Source organism: Terrapene carolina, unplaced genomic scaffold, assembly GCF_002925995.2.
Source record: "Terrapene carolina triunguis isolate 2854851 unplaced genomic scaffold, T_m_triunguis-2.0 Scaffold113, whole genome shotgun sequence".
Lineage (NCBI taxonomy): Eukaryota > Metazoa > Chordata > Testudines > Emydidae > Terrapene > Terrapene triunguis.
This window is the reverse complement of record NW_020664464.1, coordinates 28985259-29001732: the sequence shown is the minus strand read 5'-3', so window position 1 is coordinate 29001732 and position 16474 is coordinate 28985259. Positions and strand designations below refer to the sequence as shown.

The 16474-nt window shown below is 42.9% G+C and overlaps 1 protein-coding gene across 1 annotated transcript in view; it reads right to left on the bottom strand.

Annotated features, from left to right (window-relative positions):
• Positions 1-3697, bottom strand: part of MARCHF3 (membrane associated ring-CH-type finger 3) — a 113587-nt gene extending 109890 nt beyond the window's left edge. The window contains exon 1 of the mRNA XM_024193368.2: positions 3461-3697. The gene's annotated coding sequence lies outside the window, so the exon portion shown is untranslated. The remainder of the gene's footprint in view (positions 1-3460) is intronic.
• Between the last annotated feature and the right edge of the window lie 12777 nt (positions 3698-16474).

Genomic DNA, 16474 nt, shown 5'->3' with positions numbered 1-16474 from the left:
TGGGTTGTAGCCCACGAAAGCTTATGCTCTAATAAATTTGTTAGTCTCTAAGGTGCCACATGTGTTCATACACTTTAATGGGAGTTATATGCACAATTATGATATGCCAGAACAGTTCTGATTTAATGACAGATCTGTGAAAAAGTGGATTTTTAATACTCATTTAGTGCTCGAACCTGTAAAAGAGCGGTGTGATTCTGAGCACCCTTTAATTCCCACTGACATGAGAGGCAAGTGAGGGCACTCCTTAAACAGAAGTTATGAGTCCAATGCAGAAATTACTGGGTAAAACTCTGTGGCCTCAGTTATGCAGGAGGTCAGACTAGATGATAACAATGGTCCCTTCTGGCCTTAAAGTCGATGAATTTTTGAATCCACATCTTGCAGAACAGGGCCCTAATGGAGTTAAAGTGGGTATTGCCTAAATTAACTCCAAACTACTCCATTCAGGTCAGTGAAGTCCATCACTTGGAAGTTTAAAGACTTATCATCCATCCATATTATTTTGACTTTTGCTAAAATAACCACTTACATGAAAAGTGTAGTTACAAGTGGATTGCTTGATCTATGTGACAGACTGTAACAGACAACTTTCTGAACACCAAGCCACTACAATACAATAATACTATTTACAGTGTCCAATTGAGATGTAATGGCATCTCAAAAACTAGTCCTGTTTATCGCGCAAGTACATATAGATTATGCAGACCCCGATCCTGCAACAAGCTCAGTGCAGTCAGACCCCTTGCATCAACACGATGCCCCAATGAAATCAGTGAGGATCAGCAGAGGTGCAGGAATTTGTCCATGTCAGTCTCTTCACAGGATTAGCACGAGGTGGGTTCTGGTATTGTAAGTGTATCAACAGCCTGATCCAAAGCCCACTAATGTGAGTGGGTGTCTTTCTACTTACTTCCATGAGCATTGGCTAGGCCTTAAATATCCTCATGAAAAAAGTTACAATTCTGCTTCTCGTAAGGCTATGCCTACATTGCGCACCTAAGAGCAGCACAGCAGGGCTGCTACAGCAGTGCCGCTGTAAGGTACACAGTGTAGCCACTCTTTGTCAGCAGGAGAGCGCTCTCCCACCGACAAAATAAACCACCCCCAACGAGGAGTGGTAGCTTTGTCAGTAGGTGTGCTGGCCACACCGGTGCTTTTTGTGGGTAAAACTTTTGTCAATCAGAGGTGTGGTTTTTTTCCACACTCCTGACCGACAAAAGTTTTACCAACAAAGGTGCAGTGTATACATAGCCTTAGATAGCGCTTACTTTACACAGCTCAGTGATTCTTGAAGTAGTTAGATTTCTCCATGTACTGTAGTTACTGTTTGCCAAATTATTTTCCCTTAACTTTTTTTTAAATGTTCAAACCATTTTTAAAGGTGAGTGCAAGAGAGTGTTAAACTGGTACATTTAAAACTTGTTGAAATTTAAATCAAACTATTTTTTAAAATGTCATAGACAGCAATATTTAACACGTACATAGCTCTTTACATCTTCAAGCCACTGTATAAAGATTAAGTCACAAAAAAGGATACAGTGTTCCTACACTGATACTCAGGATGTGTGGGGTATTTTTAAGTATGTGAAGAAGTGGTTTTGCAATGGAATTGCTGAAGAAGCAGCCTTAACTGTAGTTGCTGGAACAGTCACTTTAATAAACCCTTGTTTATTTCTGTCGCAATTTTTTCTGGTAATAAAATTAAAATTACATATCAGTATATTATGAAAAACAGAAGTAGAAATCCATCCTGATATAGATACAGCATTCTTATCCAAGTAGAAATTAAGTTGTGTATATGTCAAATTATATTTCATTTATGTGGACTCTCAATTCTCTGCCCAAATAAACCCCCAACAGACCAGTCACTAATCCAAACCTCTAATAAAATGCAATTTGGCTTATACTCAAAGACTTCATTTTCCATTATGGTACATCAAGGCAGAAGTTAATACACGTGCCTGTGTTAAGATAACACATTATTTCTTATTGTTATTTTGTTGCTTTTCCAAGTGCTTTGACTGGAATGTACATGTTATATTTTAACAGGTGGGTTGGCTGGCTGGCTGCTTGGCTGTAAACCAGCAACTGGAATCTGCACTGAATGGTATTGAACTGAATGCTTGTAAAGTTCATGGACACAGAGTGACTCAGACAGACTCAGATGCAATCACACACAGAGAGAAGAACACACACATAATAACACACTAGTCTGCCTTTCCTTTCCCCTCTGTCCAGGGGCAGTTCAAGACTGAGTTTTCTATCACAATTTCATGCCCACACAACCAAAAACCACATTCATATTATATAATGCTCCTGAGAAGTTAATGTGATATGTACACACAACGAATTTTCATGCACAGAGACATATATACAGATAATGATCTCTATATTTAAAAAGAACAGTGAAACTTGTGGTCAACAAGAAACTATACAGGAATTCTAAAACTGAACCACTATGAATATGTATAATATCACATATGAACATAGAAATACTGTAGACCCACACAAAATCATAAACGGAAGACAAAGGTATGAATATTGTAGCCATATTTTTCCATAAAAAACTGTATTCATAGCTCTCCCTATCCTAGAGGGAGAAAAATACACAAGTATGAGTTAGGGATGCAGTATGAGACTAAACCTTGAGTGCTGTAGCTCTTATTTTGTGTTGCAACTTCAAATGTTGCCATATTATGAGTTTTATTTGTACATTTCAATGACTTAGATATATAAATTGTGTTTGTAGCATATGGTTGTGTGTACATGTTTTGTGTGGGTACATATGTATATGTAGTGTGTGGCTATAATATATATTTGTTTGTTTCACAGTTGTGTGTTTAAATAGTTTCCTTGATTGTTGTTGCTTTTTTAAATTGTAAGTTACAAAAGGCAAACTGTAATAATTCCCTAGGAGACTAGAATATCATTACAGAATCCTACCTGGTCTAACGTATTTGTATGTGTCCCTACTATATATAACTGTCTGCTAAAAATCCTCATTAAACATAATTATCTGTACAGAAGTTATTATCTTCAGTTCATTTTCATGCTGTAACTTTATTTACATTTTTATTATTTATCAAAATCCAATGTACTCCATATTGTCATTGCTTGTGGCTTGGAATATGAACTACATTGTTTTGGGCAAAGGGGCAGCCAAGAAAACAAACAGGTAATTGTTGGTTTAGAGATGGATCATTTAAAGAGAGACCTCCAACAGACATTTTCACCATTAGTATTTCAAAAAAATACTTCAGCTTGTATTGCCATTGCCCACCAAGTTTCAGTGGGGGCCACCTTTTACAGGGGCGAGTTCTACCATCTTCTAGGGATTTACTATGGAACAACTGAGCTCACAGAGCTTATACCCCGAGGGACAGACGCACACACTTCATGCCCACCGAGAACTCAGCCTAGGTGAGAGCAGAGCTCGCTGCACACCGTGCACACTCACCCTCCTTTTGTGGCTCCGGATTGCTTTACACGCCCCTGTTAGTCCTCCTGGTTTTTCCAACTTCTCAAGCAGCTACGTTCCTGGCTGGGGAATCAGAGAAAGTGCAGAGGCGCATGTTTGCTAGGCAGGGATTCGAGGATGGCTCCAGAGCCGGGCTTCTCCAGCTCCTCAGCCTCAAGCCTCTGGCAATTCATTGACCTGCTAAGCGAGCGAGGTGGAACAGCAGCGGGGGCTGGAGCAGCCCGGCCGGCGAGGCAGGGGAGGGAGTCGGGGGCGTGGCTCTGCTTCCTGACTGGCGGCCACTTGTACAAGTCGGCAGCGACAGCCGCCTCCCTCCCCCGGTTCCAGCCGCGAGCTCCGAACGGGATGGGGAGGCGGGCTCGCGGGGGAAGAAGCAGGACAAAGAGCGGCTGGGAAGCAGCGCGTGTCTGGGACCCCTTGTGGCCAGCGAGCGGAGGCGCATCCGAGAGAAGTCGCCAGGTCAAAACAGAAAACCAAACCCTGCCTTGAAAGGACCTGCTGCTGCTGCATCTCCATCTCCGCCGAGCAAGCAATAAAAGGGCCCGGCATGTAAACAGATCAATGTATTATTTACACAAATCCATTTTGTAGCCTTTCAGGGGCTGGTTTGGCTAGCGGGTTTAGTTGCAAAGATGTGCAAGGAAAAGCAAGACATAAAAGGCCATCAGGCTATTCTGTAATTCAAAGAAACAAAACAAATACGTAACACAAAGCGGGGGGCAGGGGGAGGATGTAAATGGTTTTTAAAGAGATTGATCTCTTACACCTGTGCAAGGAAAAGAGCTTGGAAGTGCAATGCTGCTCTGTAATGCAACTGTGCAAATGCTGCCCTGGGGTTCTGCGGTCATTGTCTCTCAATACCCAGTCTTGCAGTAAAAACAAGTGAATATTTTTCTTTAACTCAGCCTGGCCTCCGAGAGTCAATTTGGGTTTTTTCCTTTATTGCATCATCACTTGCAATAAAGGTTCTGCTAGTTAAATTATGTCCTAAAGTTGCATCTGTGCAGTTCCACTGAATTCAAGCTAATTGGCCTCTAGTAAACAGTTCTGTGCATGATGCACAAGAAAGGAAGAGAATCCAGTTTACTCCATTTTTTCTGTGTGGTTCTGCAGCATTAAAAGTAATAAAGCAGTACAAACTTGTGTTGCAGAGATGACTAAATACACTAAGGCAGGGATCGGCAACCTTTGGCACGCAGCTCCCCAGGGTAAGCACCCTGGCGAGCTGGGCTGGTTTGTTTACCTGCCGCGTCGGCAGGTTTGGCCGATCATGGCTGCCACTGGCCGCAGTTTGCGGGTCCAGGCCAATGGGGGCTGCAGGAAGCGGCGCTGGCCGAGCGCTTCCTGCCGCCCCCATTGGCCTGGAGCAGCACGATCGGCCGACCTGCTGACACGGCAAGTAAACAAACCGGCCCAGCCCGCCAGGGTGCTTACCCTGGGGAGCCGCGTGCCAAAGGTTGCCGATCCCTGCACTAAGGGAAGCATGTCTGTTAAGTAAGAAGGTATTGTTTTTATAGTGTTAAATTTCAGAGTGGAATTGCTCCTATAAATATTCTCCAGAGGGCTTGGAAGAGGAGGAGTGCCTGGGGAGGGATAAACTGGGATCCAGGAACGAACACCTGTGGTCATGTACTTCCCTTTGTGACACGGCACAAGTCACTTAACATTTCCAAGTATGGCCAACGGGAATAACTACTCTCCGGTGTGTTATGAAGACTAATGAATTCATGTTTGTAATGAAGCTTTTTCATTTTCAAAGTGCTAATTTATAACACAAATTGTAATCAAAGCAACCTGATTAATCAGAAGCTGGGATGAAGGAAGGGTCAGGAGAGAAGAGAAACAATTGCATGGAGAGAATATTGATCTTTATTTGCTAACATTCTGGCTGTGTCAGACTTTGGACAGAAAGTTAACCACTAAATCGACTAATTAAATGTTTAATTTTGAACGTAAGTGAACAATTATCTATTTAAGACATTATCAGTTTGTTGGACACGTTGAACCCCTGTAGCAGTTTCCCTGCTAGAAAAGTCACCAAACAAAAGCCCGCTCTCAAAGATTCTAGAGGAAAGCACATCTAGAGCTTGGTGGATCCTTTGTGCACATGTAACTTCCACTGAAGTCAATGAGAACTGCAACATGTTAAAATCACATTTAAAAAAACCACAGTCACAAGTACCTCTGATTCCATCCCTCATAAAGGGACTTCTTATTGGATCAAATTCACCACTGGTGATCATGTCTGTCAATCTATTGACTTCATTAGAGTTGTCCCTGCTTATGCCATCAGTGAATTTTCTCAAAGAAATATCTACAATTATAAGGGCTTAGAGACAGCTGGGCCCACCTAAAATATAAGCTTGGTCACTAATGTATGGTTTTTAACATCTTCATTGTGTTGCTTTTCTACACATACAAGAATACTGAAAACAAAAATGAATTAGTTACCAATGTTGCTGCAGATGTTTGTTTTAATTGCTGGGTTTTGCTTTTTGTTTTTCCACTGGCAAAAAACAATCTTTGCATCTAGGTGTATTGTTTAGCACTAGGCTTTTTAATAACCCCCATGGCATGAATGCTCTCTCATGTGAAATTGGGGGCAGCAAAGGTGCCAGTTAGGTATTTAGATTGTAAGCTCTTCAGGGCAAGGACTGTCTTGGTGTTCTGTTTTTGTACAGTGCCTAGCACAATGATGCTCTGATCCATGGCTGGCATTCCTAGGCATATAGTAATACAAATAACTAATATACACCTCTATCCCAATATAACGCTGTCCTCGGGAGCCAAAAAATCTTACCGCATTATAGGTGAAACCGTGTTATATTGAACTTGCTTTGATCCGCCGGAGTGTGCAGCCCTGCCCCCCTGGAGCACTGCTTTACTGCTTTATTCCGAATTCGTGTTATATCGGGTTGCGTTATATCAAGGTAGAGGTGTACTTGAAAAAATAGATACATTTAGACCCCAAACTTACACACCTGTCTAACTCTACTCATCTGAGCAGTCCCATTTGGCTTCAGCAGGAGTACTTGTCTGAGTAAAATTAAGCATGTACTTGACAGGATGGGACCTTAGTAAAAATCACTTCTAGGACCTGATCCTGCAATCTGATCTACATCAGCAAATGCTTACACCAGGGGTCGGCAACCTTTCAGAAGTGCTGTGCTGAGTCTTCATTTATTCACTCTGATTTAAGGTTTCGCGTTCCAGTAATACATTTTAACATTTTTAGATGTCTCTTTCTATAAGTCTATAATAACTAAACTATTGTTGTATGTGAAGTAAATAAGGTTTTTAAAATGTTTAAGAAGCTTCATTTAAAATTAAATTAAAATGCAAAGCCTCCCAGACCGGTGGCCAGGACCCAGGCAGTGTGAGTGCCACTGAAAATCAGCTTGCGTGCCACCTTGGGAACGCGTGCCATAGGTTGCCTACCCCTGCCTTACACCCTCGTGGAGTCCCACTGAAAAAGCACTTGTGCCTCAGCTTGCAGGATTGAAGCTTAGGTTTTGATATATATATTGGTGTGGGGTTTTAAAGCATTTGATTCCTGAAGCTAGGCCTTCACCTCAGTCCTAAATTCAGCACTGTGCCTTTAATTTAAAAAAAACTCCAATACTCTAAAATAATGGTCCAAGAATTATAGCCTCACACTGGTGTAACTACAGTGTCTGTAGACTACTGTTGTATTTTTTGAATAAAGATGTGTAGCAACTGTTGCTCTGGGAGAGTCAAGGAGACACTTAAGCCCCAATCCTCTAAACATTTACAGCTGGGGTTACCTTTACTCACATCTGTAGTCACATTGGGCTAAATTCGCACAGGGTCTTAGGTCCATACATTTGAGATTTAGGCACCACTGGTATTCACAAAACTGCTGCTTAGCTGCTGCCAAACCCTGTAGGTAGTAAACTCACTGGATGCCTAAGTTTTCGCAGTGAAAGTTCCCTCTGTGCTTATGTTTCTGCCTCTGGGTACGTGCACTGCAGCCTTGCTCTAGACATCTAGACACCTCTCTCCAGCCTAATCTCCAGTGCAGTGCCTGAACAGGGGGAAGATAGGCATTGCTCCACCTAACTCGCCTGTGGGGCCTGATCCGGTAGGTGTGCTCAGAGAATGCCTAATTCCACAAAAATTGAGGGTGGAGAGCAGGTGCCCTAGTGGTTAGGATTCTTACGGGGATGTGGGAGCCCTTGGTTAAAATCCTCCTCTACCTGATGAGGAGAAGGAATTTGAAGAGGGATATATTACCTCTCAGATGAGTGCCCTAATCTCTGGGCTATGGGATATTCTGGGAGGTGGCTCCCTCAGTCTCTCAAGTTGAGGCTGTTCCACCTTGGATAAATAATTAAAAAGCCATTGGGCCAGTGAAAGAGAGAGATGCCTGAGAATGACTCTTTTGACTAATGGTTAGCATGCTCACCTAGGGTGTAGAAGGCCTGGAACCTAGTCCCATGGCTCCAGTGATTTATTATTTATCCAAAGTGGAACAGCTGCAACAGGAGAGATTGAGGGAGCCCCACCTCAGAATATCCCATAGCCCAGTGGTTAGAGCACTGATCTCAGAGGTTGCAGATGCCTGTTTAAATCCCTTTTTCTCATCAGGTAGAGGTGGGACTTGAACAGGAGGTCTCCCACATCCCAGGTGAGCATGTTTACTACAGGGCTAAAAGTTAGAAGTGAGGTGCTGGCAGCAGCAGTGCTCCACTGCCACCAGCAGAGGGCTTGTAGTTTAGAATTCCAAGCACAAATAAATGCCTCTTTCCAGCCTGGACTTAGGTGCTAAACTCCCTGAAAGGGGCCCTCTCTCCTCACTATATCCCTTTGGCTAGCTTAGGTGGGGTGCCACCTAGCATGCTGGCTGTTGTGAGGCCCATTCTTAGACATGTATTTCTCTCCATTCAAGGTATAGGAATCCCAGTGAATCCCAGTGATTTTCTAGGTGCCTAAGTCCCTTTGTGAATCTAACCACTGTGTCAATGTGGCTAGTCATATTCTTAAAGATAAATACCTGCATAAATGTTTGCAAGACTGGGGCCTAAGCTAAACAGGATTTTTTCCCCATTTTAATTCAGAATTGTATAAAAAGCTCAAATATAGCCTTTGTCTTAATTCCCATTGCTTTCTTGGTAATGAGAGGTTAAAGAAAAGGTGGAAAAACTCTATTTAGAAGTCTGGGAACTGGAAGGATAAGCCAAATTCCAGGGAGAACTTCTATTTTTTGCAGGGGGGCGGGGAGGAATAACTGTTAGTAAATATTTACATTTTGCTTGGGCCTAAAGGCCACAGTTAGGATTGGAGTCACATTGTGCAACATCCAGCACAAACACAGAAAGGAGGCAATCCCTGCCTGGCAGGTCTTACAATCTAATGACACAAACAAAGGGTAGGGTATAGGGATTCAAGCAAATGAGCATGATGAAAAATTGGCACATATCTGTTAGTTATAGGTATGGGAGGGGGAGGAAGGAGGGAGTTGTGGTTTGGGGTTTTTTTTGTTTGTTTTTTAAACTTGGGTATAAGTGGCAAACAAGTTACTAGATATGTCTACTATGCCATTCTACAATACACATTGTTGAAGGATATCAGAGCAGATGCATTCTTGTCAATATCCTCTGCCAAAAAAAGTAGCCCTGCAAATTTTCACAAATTTGTCTAAATTTAGCTTCTGCAGGAGCACATGCCTACTAATTTTAAAGTTATTCTTTAACAAACATCATGGTGGATTACTGCATGCATTTGCTGGGAGCTTAGTATGTTTATGAGATGTCATACGCTGTACGTAAATCCAAAATAAATAATACAAGTTGCCATGCGATATTTCCAGTATTGTTCCTTTTTCTCTTTCATTGTGACAAGTCCTAAAATGGAGGGAGAGGAGGCCCTGTTAGTGCTATCTCAAGCTAGACTATCACTAATTAATTCCCTCCCCCCCCCCCCCCCCAAAAAAAAAAAACGACCAACAACAAACCCACAGCAAGTCAAGATATTTAAAAATTCTACATCTGACACACATTCTGGCTGCACTGAAGTCAATGGGAGTTTTGCCACTGGGACCAGGATTTCACACCTGGTGTTCTTAGAACTGGTGATAACAGGGAGACAGAAGATACCCTGAAACGTTTTTGTGTGAGGGCTATTTCTTAAAACATACAACTAATTCTCTGTTTTCATATGCAATTCTTTCCATTGTCCCCATGATGAGCCAGCATCAGGTTGGCATCAGAAGCTTGCTCAGGTTTCTCTTTAGCAAATCTGTAGTCAGCAGTTAAAACCTTGGATTTGGCAGGTCTGCAAAAGTGCAGTGATGGTGCCTTGCAGCCTGTGCTCTTAGAACGGCCCTGTGCATAAGAATGGCCCTACTAGTTCAGATCAAAGGTCCATCTAGCCCAGGCCTTGGCTACACTTGTGAGTTACAGCGCAATAAAGCCTCCCAGAGCGCTGTACCTCACTCCCCGTCCACACGGGCAAGGCACGTACAGCGCTGTATCTCCACGGCTACAGCGCTGCTGGTACTTAGGGTGACCAGATGTCCTGATTTTATAGGGACAGTCCCGATTTTGGGGTCTTTTTCTTATATAGGCTCCTATTACCCCCCACCCCTGTCCCGATTTTTCACATTTGCTGTCTGGTCACCCTACTGGTACTCCACCTCCCTGAGAGGAATAACGTTTGCTGCGCCTTGGCCACAACTCCCGGGTGTCAGTGTGAACGAGGAGTTAACTTACTGTGCTGTGATAATCCCTTATCAAGTGGCCACTCTTCTCATTGTTGTGATCGGCTGCAGGAATGCAAAAGTGCTATTTCAAAGCTCCGTTTCAGAGAGAAAAAGCAAACATTTTGCTCTTTGCTTTGAGTGAGAAGCATGGGGGACAAGGGGGTCTGAACTTACAAGACTTATTTGGGGTCAGGAAGGAATTTTCCTCCAGGGTAGATTGGCAGAGGCCCTGGAGGTTTTTCGCCTTCCTCCGCAGCATGGGGCAGGGGTCGCTTGCTGGAGGATTCTCTGCAACTTGAAGTCTTTAAATAATGATTTGGGGACTTCAACAGCTGAGTCAAGGGAGAGAATTATTCCAGGATTGGGTGGGTCAGCTTTTGTGGCCTGCATCATGCGGGAAGTCAGACTAAATGATCATAATGGTCCCTTCTGACCTTGAAGTCTATGAGTCTATGAGTCTATAAGACAGTGTGCTGACACACTCTCAGCATGCCAAAAACCCTCTCTCTCCCCCCACACTCCCTTTCACACGCCACCCCACCCCCCCTTTTGAAAAGCACGTTGCAGCCACTTGAATGCTGGGATAGCTGACCATAATGCACCGCTCCCAATGCAGCTGCAAATGTGGCCGCGACAGTGCGCTAGCAGCTGTCCGTGTGGACAGACCGCAGCGCTTTCCCTACTCAGTTGTACGAAGGCGGGTTTAACTCACAGCGCTGTACAGCTGCAAGTGTAGCCATACCCCCAGTATCATGTTTTCCAACAGTGGCCAGTGCCAGGTGCCCCAGAGGGAATGAACAGAACAGGTAATCATCAAGTGATCCATTCCTTGTCGCCCATTCCCAGCTTGTGGCAAACAGAGGCTAGGGACACCATTCCTGCCCATCCTGGCTAATAGCCATTGATGGACCTATTCTCCATGAATTTACTTATTTATTTATTTATTTATTTTAATCCTGTTATAGTCTCGGCCTCCTCTGGCAAAGAGCTCCACAGGTTGACTGTGCGTTGTATGAAAATATACTTTCTTTTGTTTGTTTTAAACCTGCTACCTATTACTTTAATTTGGTGACCCCTAGTTCTTGTGTTATGAGAAGGAGTAAAGAACACTTTCTTATTTACTTTCTCCACACCAGTCAGATTTTATAGATCTCTATAATATCCCCCCCTTCATCGTCTTTGTTCCAAGCTGAAAAGTCCCAGTCTTATTAATCTCTCCTCATATGGCAGCCGTTCCATACCCCTAATTTTTGTTGCCCTTTTCTGAACCTTTTCCAATTCTTTTTTTTTTTTGAGATGGGGTGACCACATCTGCATGCAGTATTCAAGATGTGGGCGTACCATGGATTTATATAGAGGCAATATGGTATTTTCTGTCTTATCTATCCCTTTCTTAATGATTCCCAACATTCTGTTCACTTTTTTGACTGCTGATGTACATTGAGTGGATGTTTTTCAGAGAACTATCCACAATGACTCCAAGATCTCGTTCTTGAGTGGTAACAGCTAATTTAGACCCCATCATTTTATATGTATAGTTGGGGTTATGATTTCCAATGTGCATTATTTTGTATTTATCAACATTAAATTTCATCTGCCATTTTATTGCCCAGTCGCCCAGTTTTGAGAGATCTGTTTGTAGCTCTTCGCAGTCTGCCTGGGACTTAACTATCTTGAGTAGTTTTGTATCATCTGCAAATTTTGCCACCTCTCTGTTTACCCCTTTTTCCAGATCATTTGTGAATACATTGAATAGAACTGGTCCCAGTACAGACCTCTGGGGGACACCACTATTTACCTCTCTCCATTCTGAAAACTGACCATTTATTCCTACCCTTTGTTTCCCTATTTTAATCAGTTACCAATCCATGAGAGGACCTTCCCTCTTATCCCATGACAGTTTACTTTGCTTAAGAGCCTTTGGTGAGGGACCTTCTCAAACACTTTCTGAAAATCTAAATACACTACATCCACTGGATCCCCCTTGTCCACATGCTTGTTGACCCCCTCAAAGAATTCTAGTAGATTGGTGAGGCATGATTTCCCTTTAGGAAAACCATGTTGACTCTTCCCCCAACAAATTATGTTCATCTACGTGTCTGACAATTTTGTTCTTTACTATAGTTTCAACCAGTTTGTCCGATACTGAAGTCAGGCTTACCAGCCTGTAATTGCCAGGGTCACCTCTGGAGCCCTTTTTAAAAATTGGCATCACATTAGCTATCCTCCAGTCATTTGATACAGAAGCTGATTTAAATGATAAGTTACAGACTATAGTTAGTAGTCCTGCAATTTCACATTTGAATTCCCTCAGAATTGTTGGGTGAATACCATCTTGTCCTGGTGACTTATTACTGTTTATCAATTTGTTCCAAAACCTCCTCTAATGACACCTCAATCTGAGACAGTTCCTTAGATTTGTCATCTAAAAAGAATGGATCAGGTTTGGGAATCTCCCTCACATCCTCAGCCATGAAGACCGATGAAAAAAATTCATTTAGTTTCTCCACAATGGCCTTATCGTCCTTGATCTTATAACAACACTCAGTAACATCAGAGACGTTGTTGCTCGGTCACCTTGTCCTGCAGTGTTTCCTTTGGTGGAAAGAATTTTAATTCTGCTATTTCTCCTATGCCAGCCCCCACCCTCTAATTTGAAATGTACTTCAGTCTTCATGCCTGTACAGCCAGACAAGGGTGAAGAGGTTTTTTTTTCTCAGAGGAGAGATTAGTAAGATTAGGACTTTTCAGCTTGGAAAAAGAAACGACTAAGGGGGGATATGATAGAGGTCTATAAAATCATGACTGGTGTGGAGAAAGTTAATAAGGAAGTGTTATTTACTCCTTCTCATACCACAAGAACTAGGAGTCACCAAATGAAATTAATGGGCAGGAGAGTTAAAACAAATAAAAGGAAGTATTTCTTCAGGCAACACACAGTCAACCTGTGGAACTCTTTGCCAGAGGATGTTGTGAAGGCCAAGACTATAACAGGGTTCAAAAAAGAACTAGATAAATTCATGGAGGATAGGTCCATCAATAGCTATTAGCCAGGATGGGCAGGGATGCAAAACCATGCTCTGAAGTGCCCCTAGCCTCTGTTTGCCAGAAGCTGGGAATGGGCGACTGGGGATTAATCACTTACCTGTTCTGTTCATTCCCTCTGATGCACCTGGCATTGTCCACTGTCAGAAGCCAGGATGCTGGGTTAGATGGACCATCGGTCTGACCCAGTATGGCCGTTCTTATGTTCCTTTCTCTGGTAAGAGACTGAGTCTCAGGGTGAGAATAGGGAGAGTAGTAATGTTTTCTCAGGTAAATGTGGAGTGTTTAGCATTATATCTCGTACATAAAATAAAGTCTTTGAAAGGGGAGTTTTTTTCCAAAATAAATGGATGAAAGTACTCTTTTTCATTAGTCAGCAGGGAAATCTACCTCTCAAATCTAGGAGGTCTGCGTGCTCAAACCCAAGTTCCTTGCATCCCCAATACTCCTATTTAAGTCAACAGACAGACAGCTGCAGCGGCACAGGAGCCAGCAAACAGAGCTGTAAACGGGAGTTTGAGTGGGACTTCTGTTGAAGGAGAAGGTATTTGTAGCTATTTGTAGCTGTATTGGTATGTGTAGAGGCTGGTAGGGGCAGTGTGCTGGGAGAGAAGCTGAGCCCTGATTAGGGGGCGGGGCTTCTCTGACTAGGGGTCCTATAAAGGTAGCCAGCCAGTCAGGCAGCAGCACAGGAGCCAGCAAACAGAGCTGTAAACAGAGGAGTTTCAGTGGGAGTTTGCAAGGGGAGTTTGGGGGGAAGACTAAGAGGCAGGCAGAGGAACAGACAGGCTAGTGAAGGGAGTGTGCGGTGTTCTAGCAGTGTTTTGGTGCTCTTTGGGGGTTTGTTTTGCTGTGGGTGGTGGTGGTGTGGTTTGTTTTGTTTCCCAGATTTACAGGATTTAGGTGAGAAGAACTTGTGGATCTAAAGGTGGAGGAGGCTTGGAATTACTTCAAGTCAAAGTTGCAGAAACTATCAGAAGCCGGCATCCCAAGAAAGGGGGAAAAATTCATAGGCAGGAGTTGTAGACCAAGCTGGATGAGCAAGCATCTCAGAGAGGTGATTAAGAAAAAGCAGAAAGCCTACAAGGAGTGGAAGATGGGAGTGATCAGCAAGGAAAGCTACCTTACTGAGGAGGTCAGAACATGTAGGGATAAAGTGAGAAAGGCCAAAAGCCATGTAGAGTTGGACCTTGCAAAGGGAATTAAAACCAATAGTAAAAGATTCTATAGCCATCTAAATAAGAAGAAAACAAAGAAAGAAGAAGTGGGACCGCTAAACACTGAGGATGGAGTGGAGGTTAAGGATCATCTAGGCATGGCTGTCAGGCTGGAGGGAGGTTACTAGGGGAGTTCCTCAGGGATCGGTTTTGGGACCAATCTTATTTAATCTTTTTATTACTGACCTTGCCACAAAAAGTGGGAATGTGCTAATAAAGTTTGCGGATGACACAAAACTGGTAGGTATTGCCAATACAGAGAAGGACCGGTATATCGTACAGGAAGATCTGGATGACCTTGTAAACTGGAGTAATAGTAATAGGATGAAATTTAATAGTGAAAAGTGCAAGGTCATGCATTTAGGGATTAATAACAAGAATTTTTGTTAGAAGCTGGGGACGCATCAGTTGGAAGTAACAGAGGAGGAGAAGGACCTCGGAGTATTGGTTGATCACAGGATGACTATGAGCCGCCAGTGTGATATGGCCGTGAAAAAAGCTAACGCAGTCTTGGGATGCATCAGGTGAGGTATTTCCAGTAGAGATAAGGAGGCACTGGTGAGACCCCATCTGGAATACTGTGTGCAGTTCTGGTCTCCCATGTTTAAGAAGGATGAATTCAAACTGGAACAGGTACAGAGAAGGGCTACTAGGATGATCTGAGGAATGGAAAACTTGTCTTATGAAAGAAGACTCCAAGAGCTTGGCTTGTTTAGCCTAAGCAAAAGGAGGCTAAGGGGAGATATGATTGCTCTCTATAAATATACCAGAAGGATAAATACCAGGGAGGGAGAGGAATTATTTAAACTCAGTACCAATGTGGACACAAGAACAAATGGATATAAACTGGCCATCAGGAAGTTTAGACTTGAAATTAGATGAAGGTTTCTAACCGTCAGAGGAGTGAAGTTCTGGAACGGCCTTCCAAGGGGAGCAGTGGGGGCAAAAGACATATCTGGCTTCAAGACTAAGCTTGATAAGTTTATGGAGGGGATGGTATGATGGGATAGCCTAATTTTGGCAATTAATTGGTCTTTGCCTATTAGCAGTAAATATGCCTAATGGCCTATGATGGGATGTTAGATGGGGTGGGATCTGAGTTACTACAGAGAATTCTTTCCTAGGTGTCTGGCTGGTGAGTCTTGCCCACATGCTCAGGGTTTAGCTGATCGCCATATTTTGGGTTGGGAAGGAATTTTCCTCACATTGGCAGAGGCCCTGGGGTTTTTTCGCCTTCCTCTGCAGCATGGGGCATGGGTCACTTGCTGGAAGATTCTCTGCACCTTGAAGTCTTTAAACCATGATTTGAGGACTTCAATGGCTCAGACATAAGTTTGATACAGGAGTGGGTGGATGAGATTCTGTGGCCTGCATTGTGCAGGAGGTCAGACTAGATGATCATAATGGTCCCTTCTGACCTTAAAATCTATGAATCTATGAACAGAAATTTAGTATGGGAAAGCATAAGGAATGCAGAATCAGCTCTGATCCTGCCTAGGAGGAAGGGTTGGAGAGAGGCAACCTCTTATTAAGCTAGATTGATTTTATTTTAGGAAGTCCATCTGGTTGACCATTGTGAAGCTTCCATCTCCTCAGTACAAGTTAGCCCAGAGATAAGAATTTCATTTGTGATCCATGAAAATAATGCTATTATAAATCTTGTTAGCATTCACATTAAAATACAAAGTATTAGAAAAATACCATGTGTAGTTAACAATAAAACTCCCCACTCTCAGTGTTAATGAATAAGGCACAGACAAGTCATTATCTTCTGACCTGATCAGAAAGGTTTACTTTTGCTCCTGAGATTTCCCACACAGAAGATATCATAAAAACAAGGGAAAATACTGCTATCTCAGGGATAGCTATGACTTGTTGACTATTCCAAGTTCTGCCACTGACTAATCTTGTGAAACAGGGCAAATCTCATACTTCTCTATGCCATCTGTAAAATAGGGGTAACAATGCTTTGTCTTTTTGAAATTTACTGATGAAATGCGCTATACAGTG